Here is a 20,548-nt window from a genome sequence, read left to right as displayed (position 1 = left end):
TCTTCGCTCATGTCTCCGTCAGGCCAAGACTGATGATTACTGAAGGATGAAGCAAAAAAAGATGAAGCAGAAGTTTCGATCGTGCTGATGATGAAAATGCTGCTTGCTTTTGGGTTGTCTGTCCAGTATTTTGTGCTCCCTCCTTTGTGGCGGGCTCTTTTATCTAGACTATCCCCTTTGGTTGTAGTTTTGTGAAACTTGGTCCGTGGTATCGGGTTTTTGCCCCATAGCGGGCATTCGACGGCGAATGTTCGCGGTGGGTTTCACGATCTTGCCCCAACTCGCTTCCCTGTTGTTCCCTACCCCCTCTCCTCTTGTTTGTAAAACTCTGAACTCGGTTATTTCCGTTATTGCAATGGAAAGGGGTGGAAGCCCGGTTGGAAAACAGTACGCTTCTCTTCCAATCTCTACAGTAAAAAATCTAAGAATTTCAATTGAGGAAACAGGAAATGGAAGAAATTAACCAGAAAATGGAGGAACATGAAGGCTGGGTGGTTCTCTATAAGCGGCGTGTCTCCGAGTACGCGTCAACTTTTCACGAGCGAATATAAGGCTCATGCTACCTGCTTTCCTTTCCTAACTCTATCTAGTTCAGCCTCGGCTATTTGAAGTGATGATTTCGGTGTAGACACTCTCTCTTCTAGCTCCTCCACGCTGCTCCTTTTCGGGGTGGGTGTGTATGGTGCAAGGAAGTGCTTGGAGAAGTTTTGTAGAGCTTGAACACCACATACACGGAGAAAAGAAAAAGGAGCCAATTATCTTTCAAGTACTAACAACTAGAAGTTTCAAAATGCTAAGTGGATTTCTTGCCTCCTGCGGGAGCAATGGCAATTTGGTGATATTGAAGTCGTCGTACAACATATGAAGCTGATCAACATACTTTTGTTGCATCTTTACCCGTGCTTTTAGCGGTTTCGACTCAACATCTGCAAGGTGATGACACATGAGGTCTATAGAAATGCACAGATGCAATGAAACATGTTTGAAATGAATAATTACATAGTGTGGGGTTCTTGTTTTGTTTAGTACGTATAAGGCTTCTTTTCTTTAATACTACAGAATCCCTATTGAGCAAAGTTCATCAGAAACATAATTCTCTGCTTACACAATATGGGTTTATGATATTCAATCATCTAAGCTGGTATATTTAATTTCCGGGAAAATCTTTAACACGATAGATTTGCCGAGACAACACAACTTTCATACTAACCTTCCTTGTAAAAAATAACTTGATTGATTATAATGTTATGTGCATCAATCTCGAATTTCGCTAGCTCTTGCACCAATCTCTCCGTTTCATACAACGAAAGAAATTCAGGAATACTGAGACACAAACAAAGGTTGTCAAGTCACGAGAACAAAACAAAAACTGAGTAAGAGGATAACAAACATTAGGTGCTCTCAATTATGAGAGACATAAACCAATGATAAAATGATGAGATAATCTAGCATGATTGAAAATTCTATGTTGATCCAGTAGAACTCTCATATGCCTAAGTTAAAACAATTGAAGAACATTTGACGAGATTACGCGGCTAAAGATGCATACATAATGAATCTAATATAGTACAATGTTTTGCAAGGCACCAAAAGCTACGAGTTGCGACTCACACTTGCTCTATAGACAACGGTAACTATAAAAACCGTTTATTCTAAGCATACCGTGTAACGGTTCTACCGCCTAGCAACAAATTTGAATTTGATAATCTCGCAGGAGCAATAATATATAATTGTGAATTTAAGCCTACCCCAACTTGCTTGGGAAAAAGGCTCTGATGTTGTTGTTGTTGTGAATTTAAGCCTAGACCATAATTTGCATGGGCTATATAGCGAGTACTAATAGATTTGTGTGGTACGGGCCCATTATCCATTGTATTCTCAATTTTTTGCATTTAACGCATGATTGCATAAGCATAGTTCTTCCGAGTGGCAGTTTGGCATGTTTCTAGTTTACTACTTCTATAAAGTCCCTTGCATACAAGAGAAATTCACATGCTAAACATTGTTCCAAAGGGGTTTACCCGAGTACCATTACAGATTAACGAGTTCATGGTCCAGGCACATTCAGGTTAGGAAACACATGCGGACTGTGAGTGCATCCTCGAAAGCATACCTAATGCTCCAAGATCACACACCCAGTCTGCAACAAGCAGTGCATGAAACATTAAATCCGGCATACAATTCCTAGGGCAATACCAACGAGTGAAAAGCAAAAGCAGCAAAAATAAGCTGGGTATAGTTTTACAATTGTCACTTGACGGGGCAACACGAGAAAGAGACTAAAGTAAAGTAATAAACATTCTATCATGTCGGTACACAAATTTATTTGGTTTTTTATAAAGTTGGTAGGGTGAACCAAGGCATAGCCCGGTGGTTGGGATCAGCTGATGCATACCGCCCGCTCAAGTTTGAATCTCCGTATTAGCAATTTGGTGTTATGCACACAATCACTTCTAGTAAAAAACAGCGCTTTTGGTTTCTTTCCCTTAAAGCCAAATATTCTTTTTTAATAAAGTTGGTAGTCTTACTGGATCTTTAAATTGCCTATTCACTTGCTCGATCACATCCTTCATGCCTTCGATCCTCCCAAGCATTGCATCCTCGTTCAATTCATCACCGAGACCAAAAAGTCGAGTGGCCTGTCATGGTTAAATATTCTACCACCGGCGCACCACCATAGAGGCGCGCCGGGGGTAAGGGGGCTCGGATTTTTTATTTGGCCCAAACCTCTTCGAACTTTATCCCCGGCGCACTAAATTTTTGTTGCGACAGTGGTATTGGGCCATCACCGGCTCGTTCAAAACTTGGTGCACCGGTAGTATTTACCACCGGTGGGCACCTTTTATGGTGCGCCGGCAGTCGCGCTGGCAGCTATAGGCTATTTCCTAGTAGTGTATACTTCTTATTTTCTGAAGTAGTATAATTGAATATAGACCATATTGATAGATCGAGGAGAATTGACGGTCTCTATTCGTTCGTGGGCACCATAAAAGAGTTGCATGGTTAGAAGTCACGTATTCTATGTCTTGTCATTACAAAAGTTTTTTTATTTTCGAACAAGAGTGTCATTACATGTTAGTGTGACGTTGGTTGTGATTTTTTTTCTCACGTCATAGTGCGGTTGGGTACTTGGGATAGTTCTATATATAGACCAACTACTTAAAACATAAGGTCGTAGGCTTGTCCGTTCGTTGGCGAAGTGATACGAAGCGCCGAAGATCACCTAACTTAAGATCAACAAGCACACAAAAGAAAAGAAATGAAAAACAGCTAGAGCTTCGAGTTCATTGTCCCGCTTTGCGATCCGGCTAAAGAATATGTGAAGTTGGAGAAGAAGAGCATCCTTGAGGTATTCACCATCGCCAACCTCCAGAGGCCAACCCAAGCCATAGTGACATCCGTTTCCACCTCCGAAGAAAGCTCCTCGCTTTCTCGCCGCGGATCGGAGGGCATCGCACCTGTCAAAAGGTAGGGTGCACTCCACGAGCACGCATGGGCATTGTACGCTTGCTGCCATAGGAGAAGGCTCCGCGCAATCGCCTTGCCACGCCGCCATCCATAGATTTCACATCCGCTCGCAGCACCAACCGCAACACACGAGACCAAAATGTTGGGAGAAGACATAGAAGATGCAGTGAAACCGCTACTAGATACCTACCAGCCACCACCGAGCACGCCCATCAACCCCGCTATCTCAAGGTGATGCCTCCAACAAGGGAACGGCGCTGAGTGCCGCCGCCCAAACCGAAGCTTTGGATTTTCACCCGAGATAGGTAGATCATGGAGGAAGGGAATAGACCTCCAAGTCGCCTTCAAGAAGGAGATCGACGCTGCCGAGCATCGTCGATGTCGTGACCGCCACCGTCGGCCAAGAGTTTCCCCGAGTCCGAGCCCCTCTTCGGCTGCATCCACCAACCACCGGAGCGAGTTCTTTGACCGGGGAGGTGAGATGGGCAACGTGGGGAGGAGCAGCTATGTTCACGTGATGCTAAAGACCCGGCGGGGCAGCCTCCGAACCTCGCCCGGGCCCACCACCCCCACCGTCCCACGGCCGAGGGCCACGGTCAGCAACACACAATGTGTGCCCCCCACCGCTAGGTCGATGCCATCTCCGCCATCCGGGGCCGTCTGCGGTTGCTACGTGGTCCCCGGACACGGGGAGAGGAGCAGCACCCCGTGGCCACCCAAGCACCGGCAAGGTCGAGCCGACGGTGGGAGAGGAGGGCCGCCAAGCATCCGGATGCCGGGGCCATCCCCGGCGCGGAGGCCAACCTCCATTCCGCCGCCCTAGGGGACCCACGAGTAGATCCCCGCCACCCCCATCACCGGTTGTGCCGGGCTTCGTCGGCGGCGGCCTCAGGGGACGGCGAGAAGAGGGAGGTGTTACAAACGCGACAAGCAAATAACGAAGGATGATAAAGGAACACACGCAGGGGACACAAGATTTTAACGTGGAAAACCCCTTCCAATACAGAAGGGAAAAACCACGGGCGCCAGCCAGCAAAACTTCACTTATATCGGGGAGTGTTTACAACGCCGTGGGATATCTTATAATCTGATAAACCCTAGCCGGCGGCTTACAAGAGGTATATATAGACGGTGACAAATTCCATCTTGTAGCATGAACTTCAACAATCTCCTGAACAAACAAAGAAAAACTTGTTGGCGCCAACAGCCACTTGGGCTAAACAGGTATACCAACCAAGCTCGAGCAAAGTTCAAACTTGGAAACGAGGAACGGGCTTTGTCATCATATCAACGGGATTATCATGAGTATTTATTTTGCATACCTTCGGTTTACCTTGTGCAACAACGTCGCGAACATAATGGTACTTGATATCATATGCTTTGTCCGATCATGGAACATTTGATCTTTAGTAAGGTATATGGCACTTTGGCTGTCAGAAAACAAGCAAATGCAAGAATCATCTCCACAAAACTCAGCATACAAACATTTATTGCGGTCAGAAACCCACCGGCGAGCAACGACGGGCAACACAGTAGAGCCGGGAGGCTCCCAGAGCTGCGGCTGGCCCTGGTCCCTCGAGCGACGGCCCGCAAAGCCTCGGCACGCACGTCCGATGCTGGTGCAAGGGCGTGCCACCTGACCTATACCTGGTCAGGAAGGTGATGGATTTGCTTTGCTTAGTTTCTGCCGGGGCATACACGTAAACATTAAATACGAGCCTCGATCGGCTCTCGGGTTGTCCTGTGAATCGGCTCAAGGAGCCGATCCACCCATGATTCGTATGAGGTCTACGATCACATGGTGGTCCTGCTTGATCAATATAAAGCTAAAACGACCTACGACGATTTAGGGTTTTCACCACATAATCGGAACATCCTACGCGTGATTGAGCCTGGCAGCCGCGCATGGTGATAATAAACCAACCCTAGACAAGGCCTAAAAACCAACATGAAGTTGATCCCCGGAACATCTTATCTAGGGCTAGCAAACTACACCCTACGTGCTCTTGGATCCTTCAATCCGTTTGCAAGGCCTAACTATGCGAGATATTAAACTAATCCTTGAAGAACAAGGAGCAATCATAACGGATCGGATCTACTAAACAATGATCAAGCGAGGTGCCGCCCTTACACCTAAGATAGGTGTAAGGGCGGCTAGACATCTAAGGGTTGCATGGACAAAAGCATGTGACACGATGAAACAATGCTAACCCTAACACATCTATGATAACTACGTTGCTCGCCATCAACAAGGCTTCAGCACGAGCAACGCATGAATCAACGAATAAACGTATACTGCCTAGATCGCAAGATGCGATCTAGGCAGCATGATGCTTACCCGGAAGAAACCCTCGAAACAAGGGGTTGGCGATGCGCCTAGATTGGTTTGTGATGAACGTGATTATTGTTTTTCTCAATAACCCTAGATACATATTTATAGTCCGTAGACTTTCTAACGTGGGAATAATCCCAACCGTGCACGAGCCAAATTCTATCTAACCGACACGTATCCTACTATATTTACAGATACACGGGCAAACTAGCCCAAACTTTGTATACAAGGCCGATTCATGTATTTCTTCCGTGTATATTCTTCAAGCCCATCTTAATCGCGGCCCACCTCTGATCCGGTCAAATTCTGGTGATAACACATGCCCCCCTGGTTTTGGAAATGATAATTCCAAAATCACTCTCCTTTCTTCGTCGGGTCATGTCGTTGGCGGAAGCGGAGCCGCCGCGAGTATCCTTCATCATGATGCCTTGCCTTCTCAACTTCTCTGCAAGATTTGATAGCTTTAACATCACTTCCTCGGAAACCGTAGTGGCATTAAATCTCCACTATACCCCCCTTATTTAGCTGTGCCGAACGGCTCGCCTCTTCATCCCCTTGTTCTGTTCCAACCATCGGCACCAAAAAACCCTCTTCCCCTGTGGCAATGTCTTCCTCTTCCTCCGTCTCATCAGGCCTCTCTTTCCAATCTTCTTCCTCGAGCGAGCAAGAGTGGGACTTTGACTACGTGCCAGATGGCCCACCCGAGGCCCTCGTCGGGTCAGATGGTGACTTACCCCTGACCGATGGGGAGGACGACCTCCAGTTCCTCATCGAAGGGGAGCTGGAGAGCGAGAGCGAGGACGACCTCCACTCCTGGGCGAACTCCACCTCCTCCGACGAGGAGGAGGAAGAAGAAGAAGAGGAGGAAGAGGAGGAAAAGGAGGAAGAGGAGGAGGATGACTCCTCCTCCTCCGCTTGGGTATCCGCCGGCGAAGCGCTTCCGCGCTTGGGCGGACAGCGAAGACGATGATGATGACGAGGAGGAAGAGGCTCCGGCCGAGGGCTGGGGCAGCAGCGACGAGGAACTCTCCGGAAGCAGCGCCGACGGCAGCTACGATGCCGACGACGAGGCCAGCGAGGATTAGTAGTGTAGGATTAGTAGTTCCTGAGCAATCGGCTCTTCTTTTGTTCTTCCTCTCTTGAGCAATCGGCTCTTCATTGTAAAAACCCCTCTTATTAATGAAGAAGTGCTTCCAGTTAATTTTGCCGATAGTCAAAGTCAAACAATCCCCAAAAGAGCCGATGGCATCGCATCGGCCTCTACCATAAAACACGAGTAAGGCCAACCTAATTGCCCCTCCAAACGGTAACCTGCGACCTCCGTCTGAGAAAGCAAACTCAGATCCCCAAATCGCCGCTCAAGCATCTCCACAAATCTCGAGATCTCAACCGCGCCGTCCCAACTCCACGAGCGCATCAAATGGCGGAATCATCCAACGCCAACGCCATGGTCTCCGGTCTGAAGGTAATCCTTAACCGCCTCTTCGCCATTCGAATCAATGTTAGGATTAAACAGCAAACACCTGAATTAATGTCCTATTCCGTTATTAATTTTAGGTTTCAGACATCCTGCTGCTGCATCCTTCTCTCCCCAACTCTATGTGTCTTGGCCCCCGTTCTTCCGAGAGTCCCGCTCACTTAATCTCATGCGAGGCCAATAGAATCCCCTTCGTGAACCAGAATTTAGATCTGACTTCCTGGGCCGACTGCCTGCGAGCCTGGCCTAATCCTCTGAAGGTTGGGTGGCATGGTACAGTAGAGTGTCTAAAACCCATTATGCCTCCTGGGAAACGATAGGGATAGCCGATGCTTTGTCATTATCATTGTCTCCTCTTGAAAAGAATGAGAACATTCTGAAAACCATCGGCTACTTTTGGTCCGATGCACTTGAATTGCTTCATGTTCGGCCATGGCCCCATGACACTAACTCTGCCGGACGTGGCCATGATCACAGGCCTGGACATTGCATCCTCAAGCCCCTCTCGCCTTTAAGTTGCCAAAGGTCCCTTTCACCCTTTCCTCTAAAACAGAGTGTACAAGGCTGGGCGCCTACCTCGGGCGTTATATGAAAACCAAAGGCCACGTGACGAGAAAGAGCACACGGCCTTCTTGAATTTCACGGTTGGAGCACTTCATATTCGTGGTCCTTCACTCACCCCAACCAAGAATTACCTTTCCCCGGCCTATGAACTCGCCAAAGGCACTCAACTTGGCCTTGGCAAACTGTTCCTTGGAGAGGTCTATCGATCTCTTCAAGCGATGTCCGTCAAAGCTGTTCTCCCAAAAGACGGTTAAGACGGGAGGCCCCCGGTGGTTTATTCGGTTATGGGCTCAGTCGTACTTTCGGAACCGGATCCGGACTTCCCACCTTTGGCCACTCGCACCTTCCCGGATGCTACTGGGAAGGAGATCCGATGCACTAGCTATGGCCAAGCTACGTATAGCCTCCCGGGCAGCAGGCTGATCCCTAAGGAAGCAGCAGAGTGGTTCAAGATTTTCTTCCAATGCTTGGGCAACCCCCTGTTCTTTCCTTATACTGAATCTGAGAACTTTGAGAATCCAGTCTCCTTCCGGTTAGACAGCTTTGCCGATGACGCTAGCACCCGGCACTTGTACTCTATCATGATCCGTCCTTGATTTCTCCCAGTTGGTATGAGTACCTCAAACAGGATCATCAAGCCTGGTTATGAGTCTTACCAACCGGTGGTAGTAGCCCGGCAGCTTGGTCTCGGGCAAGTGCCCCCACACTTCTTTCTCCACCACCGACAGCAAGCAGAGCTGAACTGCCTGACATCCTTACTGGCCAAAGGTGCTATACCTTCTTTGACGCTCTGGCCATTCCAATTCCTCACAACCTCTGTTTCACCATCACTACCGATGGTTTCGAGACTTGGTGGTCCATGTGGAAGACCCACGCCTTCAGAAGAGCTCTAGGACCGTTGCTGAAGCAACTTGATGCCGAATATGACGTTCCTGCACACCAGGTACCATTACATATAAATTTCTTGCAATGGCTCATGATGATTGTCTGTAACCTGGCTCTATCTCTTGGCAGCAACAAGATGGCCCAGAGCCCGTGCAAGCCGATGGCTCCCCCTTCAAATTCCTTCCACCGGCCCCGGTGGTTCTCTTCTGCCCGAGCTCGCCACCCTGAAGAAGGTCATAATGCGAGCCGGCCCGATTTCACCGAAATCGGCTCCCAGAGTAAAGCATCCTCGGGGCCGGTTGCCCCCGAGCACGAATCCGAGCGAGGAAGGCGGTGAGGAAAGTAGCTGCGAGAAAGACCACTGAAGCGCAAAGCTCTTGTCCAAGAAAGCTTGCATGTAAGCTGACTCGTGCCTTGACTAAATTTATCTGTCCTCCCGAGTCTTACGCAACATGCTTGTACTTCTTTTTACGAGACTTCCACCGAAGAGAACTCCGGCGGGGAGGCACGGTCCGAGTCAAAGGGACTCGAACCCGGGCAACTCCGGGAGATCCACCACACGAGTCGGACGGACTCGCCGGCGTCGGCTTCTAGGAAAAGGTCGACTCCCGAGCACTGTTGCTCCTCAAGCTCCGATCAAAACAGGGTCACGCGTGAAGCGTCGATGCGTCAAAAGGGCTCGCAAAGACCCACGAGTTTCCTCGCCAAGCCGGGAGGTTTCAAATGTAACTACTTCACCAGTTCATATTTCATGCCGTCCCATTGCTACTTGGATCGGCTCACCATTTCTTTTGCAGACTAATGAGACCTCTAGCGGGGACGTTGAAGAGGTACTGATGCCATCCGCCACACCAGACCTAGCCACCTCGACGAGCGTGGCTGACCAAGTGGCTAACCTAGCCAAGTCCACGGAAAAGCCGATTATCACAACATCGGCTGCTCCTCCTACTTTGGGAGAGGTACACTCCACTCCCTTGGCTCTACCCTTTTCTTTGTTGTATACTAATATCGCTCTTGTTCGTCTGTCGGGGTTGTGATCTTTCAAGCTTGGCTGACGTTCGATCCTGAATCCATCGAACCAACTACTTCCAAGGCGAGGTGAAGAGCCAAGTCCTAGCACGGTCCATGGTCCACTCCGGCGTCTCAAGGCTTTGCTCTCCTCCTCCGTTGAGACCACTGGTTGAAAACCCCGAGGCGATCAAGGGCATCCTCGAAGACATCCGGCCCCATCTCCCGGTGACACCGCAGGTGAAGCTTTGGCCAGGCTGTGACTCTGTCGGTCTTCAGGTCAAGGGTGTAGTCGGCTCGTCAAAGAATTATCCTTCGTCACGCCCAGCTTCCGTTGAGAGCCGATATTGCAGACAAGTGTCAACGGCTCAACGAGAAAAAGGCTGCTTTAGACGCCAAAACTGACACTTCAGCCAATAGTGCCGAACTCGAGACCCTGCGTAAGGAGCCGGAGAACCTTGAAGAGAGGGTCGGGGTGACCAAGCAGCTTATCCAAGACAAGGAAACCCTCATTGCCCGCTCTCAAGAGGAAGCAAAAGGCCTCACGGCCGATCCGAAGACCGATCGGCTGAAATTCGTGCCACTGAGCGGGCAGGCGGTGACGGGCAAAGACGAGGACGACGAGGCTGAGATCGGCGAGGTGGATCGTATCCGTCGTCGACGCCCTTCACGCCCTCAACGCGTTTCTTCAGTAGAGCCTCTCTGTGTAAGCTGATAAATGTTTTGCTGAACTTGTACCTCTAGAGTCGATGGCTGTGCATCGGCTTTTTACATTCTGAAGTCGATGTCTTTGCATCGGCTGTATTTGTATATTGTTGTCTTCGCATATTTTCTCAAGTCGATGTCTGTGCTACATTTTTTTTTACTGGCCGATTTTTTTATCGGCCCCCAATATTTCACTGCCCATGTATCGCACATGTTCATCGCACATGTTCATCTGATTAGGTGCCCCCCGAGCCGAATACTGTCGAGTAGCTGCGGATATCGGCTCGTAGTTAACCAAGGCACCGTACTTGAACATCGGCTCCGTCGGGACCAATGTTGACTTCTTCCGAGTTCATCAGCCGATATAAACCCGGACCCTAGCTTTCCGTCACTGTTAGATCGACACTGAACACAGGCAAAACGTATGGCGAGGACGATATGGGCCGATTGCTGGAATCGGCCCCCATTTTGATTGTATTGCTCAATGAAGGTTTACATCTTGGTCTTGCTTTACTACAACTACGTGACATGCTTGAGACAAGACTATCCCTTTTTATTTTTTGGGGCCGATCGCAAGGATCGGCCTTGCCACGTACTTCTATAGATTTTGCTCTTGTTACACGGTCAGGCCGGTGGATAAGACCAGCCTCACCCCGTTTTTTGTCACGTCGATGCGCTCGCAGTCGTCCAAAGTGATGCCTGAGAGTGGCTTCTCAAAGATAACTGGCCGTGGACCGCAGTCAAGTTGTGCCACAGGTGCTTCGTCTAATCCTGGAGCACAAAACTCCGCTGGAAGGATGAACACCATGTTTGTGCCAGCCGATGTCTCATCATCGGCTTTCCTTTGTTTGGGGCGCCATTCTTTCTTTTGTGGTCGGCCTTCTTCGTCCAGAGTTCGCTGAATTTTCGCGGCCAGATCAGGCCGCGCCTTCCTTAACGTGTGCAGGTATAACCTTTCGGCTTCCTCCAAACCACGTAGTCGCTGAACCCTGCGCTTTTGGGAACGGCTGAGTCCATCAGGGCACCACCTTGGCCGGTGGTACTTATCTTCTTCTTCTTCATCGTCGTCTTCTAACTCCTCGAGATCTTCCACCCGAGAGGACTCAGCGTGCTTGTTCCGAGATGGGAGAGGCAGCGACACGTCTCCTCGCACCCTTCTTCTTCGTCTACATTCGGGCGGTTGCCGATTGTAGGCAATCGGCTCATTCCTGAATCCCGGCGGTGTACGAAGAAGGGACAGTCCCAGTGCCTATCCACGTCGTCTTGCTCTTTTGACTTTTCCTTGGCGTGGCGCTCATATCTCTCCTCGTCGCGATCATGCCGACGATGTCTCCTAGCGTCCCTGCTAGCCAGACGATCTCTTTCGTCATCGTCGTCATATCGTCGGCGTTGGTCGTATTGACTCACGTATTTGTTGAGGAGGTGATCAGAGAGAGGTCGCTAATATCGCACATTCTTCACTTCTCCCTCTGTGATGTAGCGCTTGCCATCTTGCCGGAGCCGATCGCGTGGAACGGCTTCCTCTTCGTCCTTGTTATGAGAGCGGCTGCCCTCGTCTTTGTCCTTACCAGAGTGGTGTCCAGGTCCTACCATGTTGATGCTGAACGAGAAACCTGGCTGGCACCTCCCAGGGTAAGTGCACTCCACCATGTTAACGGCGGGAAAAGGGTGTGTGTCGACTTTCATGGCGTACTGGCTGAAAATTAGACGCCCTTGTTCTATCGCCATTTGGATCTGCTGACGCCACACCCTGCAGTCGTTGGTGGTATGGGTGAACGTGTTATGCCACTTGTAGTATGGCTTTCCGTTCAGCTCCTATGCCGTGGGGATTTTGTGGCCTTCGGGTACCTTTAACTGCTTCTCCTTAAGTAAGAGGTCGAAAATTTGCTCAGCTTTGGTCACGTCGAAGTCAAACCCTCTTGGAAGACCTTGTGGCTTAACCCATTTGCAGGACACGGGGCTTGCCCCCGAGTCCATTCAGCCATTGCTACCTCTTGATCTCCCGCGAGCCTTCATCTTCATCTGCCTCAACCGGGACTACCGCACGCTTGAATTTATCCTGGTACAACTCCGGGTGGCGCTGTTCATATAATGACAGCTTCGAACCATATGCGCCGGTGAAGGGTAGTACGCTTGAGAAGCCATATCCTTGATCGGTGATGCGAGACCCACCACCGCCAACTCGATTGCTTCTTTTTCGGTCAAACGAGCCGAATAGCATCGGTTCCTAACGGTCCTGAAGCGCTGGATGTATTCGACACTTGTTTCTCCGCGCTTCGTCGTAATTGTGCTAGATCGGCAATGCCAGCCTCGGAAGCCTCAGAGTGATACTACATGTGGAACTGTTCTTCCAACTCGCTTCCAAGTCCGGATTGAGTCTGGTGGCGGCGATGTGTACCACCCGAAAGCCGATCCTGTGAGGGACTGTGCGAAGAACCTCACACGTAGTTCATCTGATGCTGAGATCGTGCCCAACTGCGCCAAATATCGGCTCACATGCTCGATTGAACTGGAGCCATCTAACCCACTAAACTTGGAGAATTCAGGGAGCCGATATTTGGGTGGTAGTGGGATCAAATCGTACTCGTTGGGGTATGGCTTGGAATAGCCGATTGCCCTCCTTTTCGGAACCATGCCGAACTCGGTCTCTCAAGATTGTGTCGATCCGATCCGCGGTGCTTGGCTGCGGAGTCGAGCTCTGAAGATTCGCTGGAGTGGCGTACTTAGCCAGCCACGCCTGCTTCTCACGCTCTGAGCTAGCTGCAGGAGTTGAGCTTTGGAGGTTTGTTGGAGTGGCGTACTTAGCCAGCCACGCTTGCTTCTCAAGATCTGATCCAGAAGCTCCTCCTGTTGTTCCAGAAGTCCCTACTGTTGCAGTCTGGTTCGTGAGTGCCCAGTTACTGCAGTCTGGCACGTATGTGCACGTGTACCCGTGAGGGATCTCCTTAGGCGCCTCATACAAGAACTGGTAATCACTAGGGTCACCACCGATCTTGTAGACGACGAATGCCGGTGAACTCGGCACTTATGGTGCTGCCAACGCGAACGGCAGCGGTGGTCGGGACTGGAGTGGTATCTCTCCTTGGTGAGTCCCTAGAGCAGGTCCTGACGGAGAGTACCGATGCCTCATGATTTCCTGGATCACCCGAAGGGCGACACGCTCCAAAGTGTTCACCGAGGCTCTCGGAATGGCGGTGCGGCGAATGAGCTACCATGAAATTAATCTCCGACGCGAGACCGGTGCGTTCTTCGAAGGGGTAGACAGGTCCACTCCATCGAGCGCGCCTTCGGTGAGAACCCTTTCCACCTAATGCCGTGTGAGCGGGTCCTGCTGGAAAGAGCCGATGAGGTCGGCTTCGAGGATAGCTTTGACCTCGTCATACTTCTTCTTGAGCTCCTCGGTCGGATCTTCGTACGTGATCGGAGTACCTTCCGCCATCTCAGATGTAGATGGCGATGCGGTTGATGTCGAAGACTGTCCCACCGGGCGTGCCAGAATGTGTTGCGGTCAGAAACCCACCGGCGAGCAACGACGGGCAACACAGTAGAGCCGGGAGGCTCCCAGAGCTGCGGCTGGCCCTGGTCCCTCGAGCGACGGCCCGCAAAGCCTCGGCACGCACGTCCGATGCTGGTGCAAGGGCGTGCCACCTGACCTATACCTGGTCAGGAAGGTGATGGATTTGCTTCGCTTAGTTTCCTGCAGGGCATACACGTAAACATTAAATACGAGCCTCGATCGGCTCTCAGGTTGTCCTGTGAATCGGCTCAAGGAGCCGATCCACCCATGATTCGTATGAGGTCTACGATCACATGGTGGTCCTGCTTGATCAATATAAAGCTAAAACGACCTACGACGATTTAGGGTTTTCACCACATAATCGGAACATCCTACGCGTGATTGAGCCTGGCAGCCGCGCATGGTGATAATAAACCAACCCTAGACAAGGCCTAAAAACCAACATGAAGTTGATCCCCGGAACATCTTATCTAGGGCTAGCAAACTACACCCTACGTGCTACTGGATCCTTCAATCCGTTTGCAAGGCCTAACTATGCAGATATTAAACTAATCCTTAAAGAACAAGGAGCAATCATAACGGATCGGATCTACTAAACAATGATCAAGCGAGGTGCCGCCCTTACACCTAAGATAGGTGTAAGGGCGGCTAGACGTCTAAGGGTTGCATGGACAGAAGCATGTGACACGATGAAACAATGCTAACCCTAGCACATCTATGATAACTACGTTGCTCGCCATCAACAAGGCTTCAGCACGAGCAACGCATGAATCAACGAATAAATGTATACTGCCTAGATCGCAAGATGCGATCTAGGCAGCATGATGCTTACCCGGAAGAAACCCTCGAAACAAGGGGTTGGCGATGCGCCTAGATTGGTTTGTGATGAACGTGATTGTTGTTTTTCTCAATAACCCTAGATACATATTTATAGTCCGTAGACTTTCTAACGTGGGAATAATCCCAACCGTGCACGAGCCAAATTCTATCTAACCGACACGTATCCTACTATATTTACGGATACACGGGCAAACTAGCCCAAACTTTGTATACAAGGCCGATTCATGTATTTCTTCCGTGTATATTCTTCAAGCCCATCTTAATCGCGGCCCACCTCTGATCCGGTCAAATTCTGGTGATAACACCTTTCAACCAAACAAACTCTTTGCAAGCTTCAGCAATTGCCATATATTCTGCTTCGGTTGTAGATTGGGCAACAACACGTTGTAACGTTGCCTTCCAACTCATAGCACATCCACCAATAATGAACACATAACCCTGTGAGGGACCTTCTCTTATCCAAATCGGCGACATAATCTGAATCCACATAGCCCGTGAGTCCCTCACCGATCTTGCCAAACTTCAAGCAAGCTTTGGATGTGCCACAAAAGGTACCTGAAAATCCACTGAACAACTTTCCAATATTCTTTACCACGATTAGCCATGTATTGAATGACCAAACTCATAGCATATGATAAATCATGGCAGAACAAACCATGGCATACATGAAGGAACCAACAACACTAGAATATGGAACTCGTGACATGTACTCAATATCTTCATCAGTACTAGGACATTGCAATGCTGACAATTTGAAATGAGAAGCAATAGGTGTACTAACAGACTTTGCATCATGCATATTAAAACGATGAAGAACTTTCTGGATGTAGTTTTGCTGACTAAGAAATAACACACTAGAATTTATGCCTCTTGTTATTTTTATACCTAGTATTTTCTTAGCAGCACCAACATCCTTTATCTCAAACTCACTACTTAATTGTGACTTTAAAGTAGTGATCTCTTTCTTGCTCTTGGCAGCAATCAACATATCATCAAGATATACCAGCAAGTATATTGGTGATTCATTAACAAACTTGATATAAACACAACTACCATACTGAGATCTTTTAAACTCATGTGCAAGCATAAATGAATTAAACCTTTTATACCACTGTCTTGGACACTGTTTCAAACCATAAAGGGACCTATTCAACTTGCAAACAAGATCCTCCTTGCTAGGCACAACAAAACCTTTAGGCTGGTCCATGTATATCTCCTCCTCAAGCTCACACCATGCAGAAAAGCAGTCTTTACATCTAGCTGCTCAAGCTCAAGATCATGCATAGCCACAATACGAAAGAATGCACAAATGAAACTATGCTTCCCCACCGGAGAGAAAACATCATTGTAATCAATACCTGGAATTTGGTTGAAACCTTTTGCTACTAACCTTGCCTTAAACCTCGGAGGCTCATTAAGAGACAAACCTTCCTTTCTTTTAAATATTCACTTACGAGTGGACAGCCTTCTTTTGTTTAGGAAAGTGCACAACATCCCAGTGCCATTCTTCTCAAACGATTGCATCTCCTCTTGCATAGCAGAAATCCACTTCAAGCGGTCAACGGATGCAATGGCCTCAGCATATGTAACAGGTTCAGTATCATGCTCCACATGTTCAGTAGAACTCAAAGCATGATGAACAAGATTACATTCTTCAATTAAACGAGGACGTGGACCTTTGGTACGCCTCTATCTATCAGCATCAATGGAACTATTTGTTCACTGCAAAACATATGGTGAGTGCTTGAACAACGATATTATAATTTTCAGCAACTTCGTTTTCTTTCTCCTCCACGTGCTCCACCTGCACACTAATCCTCTGTGGCTCATCATTAGAAACATCATAAAAATCAGTAGCATCAGAAACATTTGTAGATGAACTCTTATGAAACATGATAGCCTCATTAAACACAACATTCCTGCTATGCAAAACTTTCTTAGTTTCAGGATTCCATAACCTGTATGCCTTAGCTCCTGAACCACAACCAAGAAACACGCACTTAACAGCTCTAGGCTCTAACTTTCCATTATCAACATGAGCATAAGAAGTGCAACCAAAAACTCCCAGCTGTGAATAATCAACTGGTGAACCAGACCATACCTCAATAGGAGTTTTCTTATCAAGCGGAATGCAAGGTGACCTGTTTATCAAGTAACATGCGGTGGAGGCTGCTTCAGCCCAAAAATATCTATGCATACAAGCATTATACAACATGCAGCGAGCCTTGGAGATGATGGTTCTGTTCATCCTCTCTGCCACACCATTACGTTGAGGGGTATATGGGATGGTGTGGTGCACGACATCGGCGGAGCTATGTAGGGGCCGACCTGGGCCGTGGCCCGCCCAGGATTTTCGCCAAAAGCCTATATACATATGTATTGTTGGCCCAATATGCTAGAACCGAGTACATAAACCAAGCATGCAGGCAGGCTCGCAACGGGTCGCAGCGACCCAGGCATGCAATGACCTCCTATTCCACGTTATCTTGGCTAGTGAGGGAAAGCCCAATACGAAAATGGCCCAAGTAGACATACGGCGCTCCTTTGGCTGCTCGTTGATTTTCCTGAAACATAAGTTGGCACTAGTAACAAGCAGTTATATTTGTTACTACTCGTTTTGCCAGATTTCTCTATTACCCCTAATTTCTCTCTTGCCCAAAATTCTTGGTTAGCGCCTTAATAGCATGATTTTACGCTCAAATTTCCCCAAATTCTTATCTAGTCCATTAAATTTTTCTCACTTTTAGTCTGGCCCACCCAACTATTTCGTTCTAGCTCCGCCACTGGTGCACGACAATGCCTTCATCGCTGCAATAATCATTGAAGATAGTAGAACAAATTTTGATGCCATTGTCGATACTGAAGCAATTTAATTTTCTTTTTCGTTTGCTTCTCTACCATAACTTTCCACTTTCTAAACGCATCAAATACATCCGACTTATGTTTCGGAAAGAACGGCCACACTTTTCTGGAGTAATCATCTATGATAGTAAGCATGTAATTTGCACAACCAAGAGAAGTCTTGCGGGAAGGTCCCCACACATCAGCATGCACATAATCTAAAATCCCTTTGGTGGTATGAACGGAAGCATTGAATTTAACTATTTTATGCTTACCAAAAATGAAGTGCTCACAGAACTCAAACTTACTCAAATTGCAGCCATCTAGCAGATATCTCCGGTGTAATTCTGTCATACCATGTTCACTCATATGTCCAAGACACATATGCCACAGATTAGTTTTATCATGCTTATCAGGAATAACAGCAGCAACAATACCAAACAAAGTGCTACCTCTAAGAACATATAATTTTGCAGAATTCATATCAACTATCATATGAACGAGAGAACCTTTTAATACCTTCGAACTCCGCGAGAACCGAAGTGTTTGTACCCATCAACATCAAGAGTGCCGAGAGAGATCAGATTTCTGGCCATGCCAGATATGTGTCTCACATCTGTCAGAGTGCGTGTCATGCCATCATGCATCTTGACCTGAACGGAGCCAATGCCCACGATCTCACGTGGGTTGTTATCTCCCATACGCACAACAGCGCCACTCTACACAAACTCATAAGAATTGAACCGGTCTTTGTTACGGCAAATATGAAACGAATATGCGGAATCAAGGATCCACTCATCATTACCCGAAACACAACCAGCAAACACAACTAGGCAATCGTCATCAGAATTATCACTAGAAACAACAGCATCCTTACCATCACCATCAGATTGGCTTTTCGGTTGGTAAGTACCATTTCTTTTCTCTTTGTTCTGCAACTTCCAGCAATAATCAATATTGTGGTTAGTTTTCTTACAATACTTGCAGAACTTACCATCTCGTCCCTTGGACTTAGAGCGACCTCTGTCGGTCTTGCTCTTATCTCTGTTGTAGTTGTTGTTTCTGTTCTCGGTCCTGCCTCGGACCTGTAGTGCTTCTGCCTTAGATGACGAACCCTCTGCCTGCACCATAGATTTCATCTTTTCCCTCTACTAGAGGGCCTCATAAACTTCGGCAAGGGTTAGTTCATCACGGCTGTATAACAAGGTGTCTCGCAAATTCGCAAAAGAATTTGGCAATGAGACTAACAGTATAAGAGCGAGATCCTCATCCACATAACTTACCTCCATGGACAGACAAATCGAAACGATCTCTCTAAAGATCGATAGGTGGTTCATCAACGACGCACCTTCTTGCAGCTTGTGCGAGAACAACTTCATCTTCACGTGCATCTTACTGGTTGGATCTTTGGACATGCAGATCGATTCCAGTTTCAACCACAGCGTCGGCTGCGGATTTCTCAGCTAGCACTTCCTGCAAGATATTGTTGGATAGATGAAGCTGAATTAAAGAAAAAACCTTACGGAAGAAAGCCTTCGGCTCAAGCCTACCGGCGACGGGTCTCGTTCTGCTCGTCAGAAGTTAGCCTCCCTTTAGAATGAATTTGGATCACAATACAACAGGAGTGAGGGTGGGGGAGGCGGCGGGGGTTAGGTTTCCGCCTCCTCGGTCGCCTAGAGGAGACGACGCGAGGAGATACGCACGGGTTACGCATTTGCGGTTATCTAGACCAACTACTCATTCGACCCCTCCTCTAGTCATGTGTGAACCGTCAATATAAGTTCTTTTAGACTAGAATTTCGTTACAAGTCATTCTTATGTCAGTTATACATCTTTATTGGCATCCTGTAAGGTTGGCGTTAGTTTGTTTTCATGACTCAAGTGGTCATCGCCTCGGTTCGGTTATAACATTCCTTGATCAACCAACCTCAGGGTCAATGGAAGGTACAAGGTCACGTACTGCCTTGTCACTAAAAGGTTTTTTATTCTCAAACAAGAGTTTCATTACAAGTTTTAGTGGCGACCCCTCCTCTAGTCATGTGTGAACGTCACGTCGGACTGTCAATATAAGTTTTTATTTCTCGGACTATAATGTTGTTACAAGTCATTCTTATGTCAGTTGTAAATCTTTCGTGGCATCTTGTCAGGTTGGCATTAGTATGTTTTCCATGACTCAAGTGGCCGTTGCCTCGGTTCGGTTATAATATTTCTTGATCAACCAACCTAGCTACAGCAGGATTGTTAAGTGTCAATGGAAGGTAGAAGGTCACGTTCTGCCTTGTCACTACAAAAGTTCTAAATTTTCAAACAAGATTGTTATTACAAGTTTTAGTGGGGGCCCCTCCTCTAGTCATGTGTAAACGTCACATCAGACTGTCAATATAAGTTTTTTCTTTTCTCGGCTAGAATGTCGTTATTCTTATGTCAGTCGTAAATCTTTCTTGGCATTTTGTCAGGTTAGCATTAGTTTGTTTTTCATGACTCAAGTAGTCATCGCTGTGGTTCGTTTATAACAATAATTCCTTGAACAGCCAACCTAGAGCAGGCTTGTTCAGTGTGAATGGAAGCTAGTAGAAGTCAGTCACTACAGAAGTTCTAAATTTTGGAACAAGCGTGTCATTACAAGTTTTTGTGACATCGGTTGTGATTAATTTTTTCACGTCATAGTGCTGTTGGGTATTAGTATATAGACAGTCTGTATTCATTCATAGGTACCATAAAAGAGCTTTAGTATTAGTAATACATATAGTGGCAGGAACGTGCTTCGGTGACTTTGTCAGCTCACAAAGTCATCGACTTTGAGTCACTTACAAGTGGATCCAAGTGGGACTCTTCAATATGTGGACCCCATCTGACCCCACTTGTAAATGACTCAAAGTCAGTGACTTTGTGAGCTGACAAAGTCACTGAA

The 20,548-nt window shown here is 47.8% G+C and overlaps 1 pseudogene; it reads right to left on the bottom strand.

Annotated features, from left to right (window-relative positions):
• Positions 1-554: 554 nt before the first annotated feature.
• On the bottom strand, positions 555-18,926 carry LOC124657354 (annotated as a pseudogene).
• Positions 18,927-20,548: the final 1,622 nt, after the last annotated feature.

This window comes from Lolium rigidum, chromosome 5 (genome assembly GCF_022539505.1).
Source record: "Lolium rigidum isolate FL_2022 chromosome 5, APGP_CSIRO_Lrig_0.1, whole genome shotgun sequence".
Classification (NCBI taxonomy): domain Eukaryota; kingdom Viridiplantae; phylum Streptophyta; class Magnoliopsida; order Poales; family Poaceae; genus Lolium; species Lolium rigidum.
This window is presented reverse-complemented; position numbering and strand designations above follow the sequence as displayed.